The sequence below is a fragment of the Humulus lupulus genome, chromosome 9, assembly GCF_963169125.1.
Source record: "Humulus lupulus chromosome 9, drHumLupu1.1, whole genome shotgun sequence".
In the NCBI taxonomy this organism is placed as follows: Eukaryota; Viridiplantae; Streptophyta; class Magnoliopsida; order Rosales; family Cannabaceae; genus Humulus; species Humulus lupulus.
The window spans coordinates 9290252-9298447 of NC_084801.1; the positions used below are offsets into that span (position 1 = coordinate 9290252).

At 34.9% G+C, this 8196-nt stretch overlaps 1 non-coding gene across 1 annotated transcript; it reads right to left on the reverse strand.

Moving 5' to 3' along the window:
• Nucleotides 1-3246: 3246 nt before the first annotated feature.
• Nucleotides 3247-3382, reverse strand: LOC133803057 (small nucleolar RNA Z247). Its single transcript, XR_009877788.1, has one exon. It is a non-coding gene; the product is annotated as a small nucleolar RNA Z247 (small nucleolar RNA).
• Nucleotides 3383-8196: the final 4814 nt, after the last annotated feature.

The window sequence follows — 8196 nt, forward strand, 5'->3', positions numbered from 1 at the left end:
AACTTTCAATGTGTTTCAGGCCCATGGCTGCGACCGAACCCAACTCCAGGGATGGAGTCAAGGGCGACACTCTTAGCTAGCGTGTCAGATGCTGAGAAGAGTGTCAAAAATGTAGTTACAGAGGTTAACCTTAGGTTGGCTGGCCTCTGGGACCCTCAACCAACTACGAGTGGGCCTTCGGCGGGGAATGCTCGCGCCGAAGCGGAACCCGAGCAGCAACCCCAAGCGTCTCCTCCGCGGAGGAGACCAACTGGGGTTACGATCAGGGAACCTGCCGACACTCACCGAGTGGAGAGGCCCTTGGCTCCCAAAGGAAAAGGAAAGCAAAAGGCCGCCGAGCCTACCGAACTATCTGACGACTCATCGGATGATAACGGTACAGTAATTTCGCTTTTAAACCATTTGCCAATTCCCTGTCATCTGTTCGACGGGGATGGCAACTTTAAGAATGCTCTCATCTTAAATTCAGATTTCTTCCAAACAGTAAGTAGTTCAGTAAATAATGTAGCGACCAATAGTTGTAGCGCGGGTACTTTACTTGTAATCTTTTCACTTTCATTTTTTGGCCCTGTGTGACCATCTTGTCTCACTGCCTGTGTTGTTTCCTTTTGTGCAGATATGGACTCCGAGGATGTGTTCGAGCATTACAGGGCTGCTGCCACCTCTTCTAGCCAAAAGAAGGATAGCAAGAGGGCTCGAGGGGAGAGCAGTAAGACTGCCTCGAAGAAGGCCCGAACCGACGATCCTCCGGCTATCGCTCCTTCGAAGGAGAACTCACCACCTCCAACGCCCCTTGAGCAGCCGGCCTCAACTCCCGCCGACCAGCAGCCTTCTCCTAAGGCTCCTAGCAGCCAAACATTGCACACTCAGCCCGAAGGCTCCCTGCCCAGCTTCGTGGTCAGCTCTGCCAGGGAGAGAATATACAAGCTCTCCAAGCATAAACGCAGCCAGGCAGCTATTACTGAAACTGCTTCCATGGAGGCTGATCAGGTTCTCAATAGATGGCTGAATGAGATAGTTAGCGTAAGTCAACTCCTGCTGATGTAAAATTTATTTTTGATCCCCTGCCTTTACTTTATCTTTTTCTATCTGACTTCAGAGACTGCTGACCATAACCGCTGGCTGGCCCTGTGTTGGGGCGTTGGTGTCTCGGGGCAGGAACTTCGATACCAGGCTCGTCGAGGCTAAGCAAGCACTCGAAGCTAAAAACAACGAGCTTTCTAAACAGAATGACGAGTTGCTCGGGGAGAAAACGGAGCTGTCCAAGCAGAAAGATGAACTGCTCGAGGACAAAGCTACTCTGACCAAGGAGCTGCTGGAAACCCGGGACGCCCTAAAGAAATCCAACGAATCTAGGGAAAAGTTCAGGAAAAGCGCCAAGCTCAACTATCAACAAGCTGTACAGCTCGAGCTTGATCTGATCACCAGCAGGCAGGAGGCGGAGGAACTCGGAAAACGAGTGCAGGAGCTTGAGGAAGCTGGAGCCAAGAACTTGGAGAAGTATAAGAGAATATATGTGTACCTCTTGCAATCTTTAATCCAAAAGCTAGCAAAATTACTTCACTTAGTAATCAAATTCGCTATTAAATCCACAAACCAATAAAATTAAATTAATAAATAATAAATAAAACATCACTAAATATCTAGCAATATATACCGTATTATTGTAATTTTAGAAACTTAATTACCTCAAATGTGTGATTGATATAGGAATTTTGATGCAAAATACTCTCTAAAATCTCACCACAAAAATCACAACCTATGAAATTAAATTAATTAATATCTTAAACATTACTAAACAAATATCACTAAATATCTAATAATAGTAAATGATATTGGTAAACAAATAAAAAAAATCTCAATGTGCCGCTAATTATAACCTCAACAAAAAATCAATATAAAATTTCATAACCTAAAAACTTAATAATAAACAAAAACATAAAAATTTTCATATATTTATATTTTATAAATTATTTAATAAATTTATTTTAACATAACTATATATATAACAAAATAGTTACAATTTAAAAAAAAATTCAAATATATACAAAAATATATCTAAATTTCAAAATAAAAAATGATAAAAATTTTAAAAAATCATGAACATATATACTCTAATGAAATCTATACAATGTGATAGGTTAAATTAAAAAAAAAAACTAAAAAATCATAAATCCCTAAAAACTTCCATGGAAAAACCACAAAATCCTACAATGTATATAAAAAAAATGCATAAAAATGTAAAACTAACACAAAATCATGTATATTACTCATCCTAATGCAAAACCTATGATTTATTTGCAAAATAATTAACTAAAAATCAATAAAATAAAATAAAAAGCTTACCTTAGAACCCTAAAATCGCAGCCCCAATTCGCCTCTCTGGTTTGTGCATGCTCTCGGGTTGGTGTGGGGAGGAAGAGGAAGAAGATGGGTATTATAAAAGGGAGACATCCAACGTCTCCCATTGGGAGACGTGGGACACGTGGCACGTCTCCCAGTGGGAGACGTTGGATGTGCATGGGAGTACATCCAACGTCTCCCACTGGGAGACGTGGGACACGTGGCACGTCTCCCAGTGGGAGACGTTGGATGTAGTCCCATGCACATCCAACGTCTCCCACTGGGAGACGTGCCACGTGTCCCACGTCTCCCAATGGGAGACGTTGGATGTACCCTTAAACACTACCCCAGCCTATTTCCAACATCTTCCATCATTTTTAATGTCTTTCAATTGTAGCCATTAATATGCACTTTCAATGTCTTACACCATTAGACATTTAAAACCCCTGATAAGTTTTAATGTCTTACACCAATGGTGTAAGACATTGTAGGGAGTCATTGTATATCAAATTTGTTGTAGTGACATACCAACCAGCATCATCACCAAAGTTTGGAACAGTTTGAGCAATAAAGGCCTGAGGGTCATAATCAAGAATTTGTTCAGTAAGATTCGCTTGGGGTTGAGCAAGGAAGCCTTCGGAGTAACCCAATTTCGATCAAACCGATAATGACAAATAGCAGTTGTGTGTCCAAAACGCATACAGACTTGACATAGGGGTCTATTAAAATTGGAAGATCTGGAACCAGCACCCCTATTTGAGAATCTTGAGTAAGGTTCTAAAGTAGCACCCCTACCCGAAGCATGATAAGGTCTGTAAGGACCAGTTCTTGATCCAACAGCAAGGTTGGTAGCCATTTTTGTAGAGAGATCCATCATAGTGGCATGTCGCTCAAGACGAGATTCATGGAACATCAAGAGAGCTTGAACTTCTTCAAGAGAAAGAACATCACTCCTAGACGTAATTCCAGACACAACAGGATCAAACTCGGGACCGAGGCCATTAAGAAAATGCATGACCATATCAAAATCATTCACAGGATGCCCAGCAATGGCCAAAGAATCGCATAAAGACTTGATTTTATCAACATAATCAAAGATGGACAGGGTACCTTTTTGAAGACTAGTGAGATGACCTTTAAGTTGCAGAAGTCGAGCTTTAGATTGACTAGCAAATTTCTGTTCCAAGGCCTTCCAAACTGAGTGTGATGTCGAATAAGAAGCTACGGTGGCAAGAATGCCTTCAGTCATCGAGGATCGAAGCCAAGAGAGGAGAAGTTGATCCTTGCGCCGCCACTGAAGAAACATCGGGTTATCAGTGCCATTAACGAGCTTCAAGGGTGGGGTAGTGTCACTGAACAAGAGTTCATCAAGATCATGACCTATGACAGTAGGTATGACCTGAGACTTCCAAGAAAGAAAATTAGTACGATCAAGTTTCAAAGTCAGAGAAGCAGTAAGAGAATTCGAAAAGGGATTCCATGTCTGAGCCGTCGAGGAGAGCGGAGTCGGCACAGGAGTTGGATCGGTAGCTCCAGCTTGAGACGAGTGGTCGCCGGAAAAAGCCATGGACGTTAGTCAAGTGTTCTCTAATACCATGTAGAATTTGAACAAAGGAGAGAAAGAGAGAAAGAACGTTCTTAAAAAAATAATACTTGAAAGGAATCATCTGTTTGCTTTATTTGATTTCACTATATATAGACAATAGTTGTTATTACAATTCTGTTACAACTTACAGCAAGTGGACAACTAATGCCTAACTAATTACCAACTAACTAACTAATTAGTGTGTTGGTTATCATTTATGTTCATGGTTTATTTTTGCTTTGAAACAGATTCTTATAAACTATTTGATTTATATCGTTATTTAACGAAGGGTTTATACTTTTTTTGGGCTCTGTGTTTTGTCTTATTACTTGTTTAGACCCTGTGTTTTGACAAATTACTTTGTGGACCCTATGTTTTGTAAAATGGTTAAAATAGAACCCTATACCCGATTTTGGTAAATGTTTTCTCCACTAAAATCACAAATAATTTACCAAACTAACAATTCAGAACAAAAATAAAATCACTCTGCTTAAAAACTGTGTTGTTATATTCAATTTTTTCTTCATCAAAATTAGGTTTAGGGTTCTATTTTAACCATTTTACAAAACATAGGGTCCAAAAAATCAAAACACAAAGTCCAAACAAGTAATGTGACAAAACACAGGGTCTAAAAAAATATAAATCATTTAACAAACCATAAAATTTTTAGAACAATCTCCTTATTTGTAAGCGTTTTTGAAATAATTTCTTTTAGTCTTTATAAAATATAAGTAAAGCTGTTATTTTCTTGAAATAATATTCAATTTTTTTATTTGCTTACATTAAATATAAACTAATTAGTTAAATATATATTTCATAATTATTAACATTCATATTTAAATTATTGATCAACTGTTAATAATATAAACATTGGGTGTAAATTATTGTAGTGTATTATAAACATATTGGTTTATGTTGCAATTGGTGAGAAGTGTATAATAAACAAATAATTATTTCTTGCTCTATAATTTCAAATGCTTGAATGAGCGATTTTATTTTGTGTTATTAGTTGGGTTGAATAACAAAATACTATTGATGGGATACCTTATTTATGGTAAGGATTAGTTTTTTATTTTTATTAATGCCAACCATTATTTTGTAATTTTTTACAATGATTGACAAATTTTTGCACTAATAATGTTTAGAAAAAAATGTATCATTATTATGGTTTCTTTATAATAGTTTTATGCTTATAAAAAAACAACCCTTGAAAACTTGGTTATAATCGAACCACATTGCAAAATAAAAATATGTCAACCTATTCTATGGTGCAGACTTATAATTGGACCTTTTATTTCTAATAAAAGATCCTATTAGTTTGGTTAACTTTTATTTCGTAATAATTTACAGGATCAAACATGGTAAAATTATATTTTCTTGAATAAATATTATTAAACTGCAGTCAAACTAAAAAAATTGTACCGCAAAATAATCATGTGATTTGACTATAATTTGGTGTAATAAAATCAAATTGCATTGTGTGATTTAGCCATCAAATCACATTTGTGGTGTAATGTATCATAATATTTTACAAATTGAAGCGTTAAACTAAAATTTGGAACTAGAGAATTGGTCACAAAACTAACTAGGGAGAAAGTAAGAAGAGAGAAAGTACTGTGAAATAATTGTTTTTGCCTTTGTAAGTGAACAACCATACTTTAATAGTGTTCATGAGGGAAACAATTAATTTAGTCTGCAAAATTGTTTTTTGGTAATTTTGCAAATGTTACAAACAATGATATTTTTTACAAAATATAAAAATTATGGTAATTTTGCATATTATTACAGTTTCTATATTAATTAAAGAAAAATTTATAGGCCATTAACTTCATAAATGAGGGAACCATATATAATATGCCATCAATTAGGCTATTGACTCCATAATTAATATTGTGTCTGACTTTGAAAGAAAAATTACACATGGCATTGTAAATTTAACTAAACTTTGAAAAATACGGAATTTAAAAAAAATTACAAATTACGGATAACTGTTTGTAAAAGTTTTGTAACTGACTATTATAATTTTCTATTATGTCTGTAAATATTGTTTACAAAATTGTAACATATGGTTACAAACTTGCAAATTTTAGTTACAAACTTGTAAATTTTGGTTAAAAAAAACTGTATTGTTACAAATTTGTAAACTTTGTCTTTTTTTAAAAAACTCCGTATTTACAATTATTTCACTCCATATTTTTGTAATTTTTTCCAGATTCCGTATTTTTAGTATTTTTTTTTTAAATCTTAGGTATTTTTATAAATTTCCCTTTATTAAATTATAATAAATGAGACTTGGTCTTTAATTCTACACAGAAATGTCATATCATATAGTGTTGGATATTTTAAGGTGCCTTATAATTAAACATTTATCCTTTTCATCTTCTCCTATCTTTACGAGTAATGATATGTGCACACACAATTTACATCAAAATATTACACACACTAAAGTGATAAGTTATTTTAACCTAGTGAAGCCAATCATTCCTACAGAAATAGCCTTAAATTTAGGGCACACACCTTTCTCTGCACTCTAAAACCTATACTAGAAAGTTATTACTCCACACGTATAGTGGAGCAATAACTTATTGCTCCATGAGTCTAGTAGCGTAAAAGGATTTATAATATACGACCCTAGGGCTAGCCCAACCTATCTGAACTAATAACCTTAACCCTAACATAATCATCACCCTCATTTCAATTCCACATTCGTCCCACTTTTGCTTTCATCTCTCTTCTTCTTCTCTTCCATAGCCGCTCGTTCTCACTCTCTCTCGTTATATCTCTCCACTCTTACAAGTGTGACGTTGCGGAGGAGGACCATTCATAGAAGTCCGGTGTTGCAGGGATCTGGTTGTTCTATTATTTTTAATAATATAATGTTGATTAAATAAATGTGACAAATAAAATAGTGTATGACAAATCTATTTTGTCAAATCTTATAACATACATTTGGGTGTACAGAATCTGGTTACAATTTTGTAACTCCCAAAAAATCACCATACTTAAGTGGGCAATTTAGAGTTACACACTTTGAATTTGATTTTCATAAAGCCATAATATTTTATAGTTGTTAATGTGTGATTTTGACTGCCATAAAGAGTATGAAAGTTATAAAATCATATGATTTTGATTTGGAGGTTTCCGCCAATTTTGGGTGCCAAAAAGAATGAGCAAAATAAAGGTACCTGTGTTGCATCACCTATTATGAGGCGACGCATCACAGGTACTATTTTGAGTAAAAATACACACCAGGCGATGCATGTAGCAACTCAAATTTTGAGCTGTTTGAAACATTTCCAACAGTTCAAACAACTCATAAAACTTCCAAATCTTCCATTATTTATCACCATGAACGACTAATAAATATTTTGTAACATCCAAAAGGTTGGTGGAGTTTGAAAATTAAATGGTGATCCAAAACTCTATAAATAGAGACCATTTGGTCACTTGTGAATGGTAATTTTTCATCAATTTTAACACTTGGCTGAAAACAAAAGGCTTCATAATTTCAGAGAGCTATTTTCTAAATTTGAAAGTCCTTTAGTGCTAAGAGAATATGGGGCAATAAGCTTTTAGACAAAAGTTTTGAACCTTGTTCAAGTCTAGTGATCCCTACTACTCTTCACTTTAGGTTGTGTGAGTGTAAGAGTGTTCTTCATATTTTTATATTGTTTTTATTTCAATATCTTGTTTTTCTTTATTATTATTTTATTTGTATTGTTATTGTCTTGAGTTTGTGATCTCCTTATCTTCTACTTCTTCATATATTTATTTTACTCGTATCTTTTGTATTAGAGTTGTAACTTTATTTTATCAATCCTATTGCCCAATTGTATTCGTATTCTTGTATTGAGTTGTAAATTTGGTTTCTATTATTCCATTTAAATATATATTCTCTAACACTGGCTTCAGGCGTGGCAGGGGCTTGGTGTTACAATGGTAAGAGCTCACTCTGTGTGTATGTGTGTGTGTCTCTATCTATCTATCTATCTATCTCTATTGCTTTGCAGGTGACATGATGGGGTCGGGGATAGCTTAGGGGACAATGAGGGTTGTGGGATGGTGCTGTTGGGGTGTTAGGATCCGGAACAGTGACGGTGAGAGTGACTGATTAGTGCTCAAAAGTGTCATTTTAAAAGTTGTAAAGTTTAAAATAAATTAAGTTTTTATTAATATTTTCTTGGATTTATTGTGATATATTTTACAATTGAAAATATTTTATATTAATTTGTAGGGATTAAAATGTATATGGCATAAATAAAAAGTAA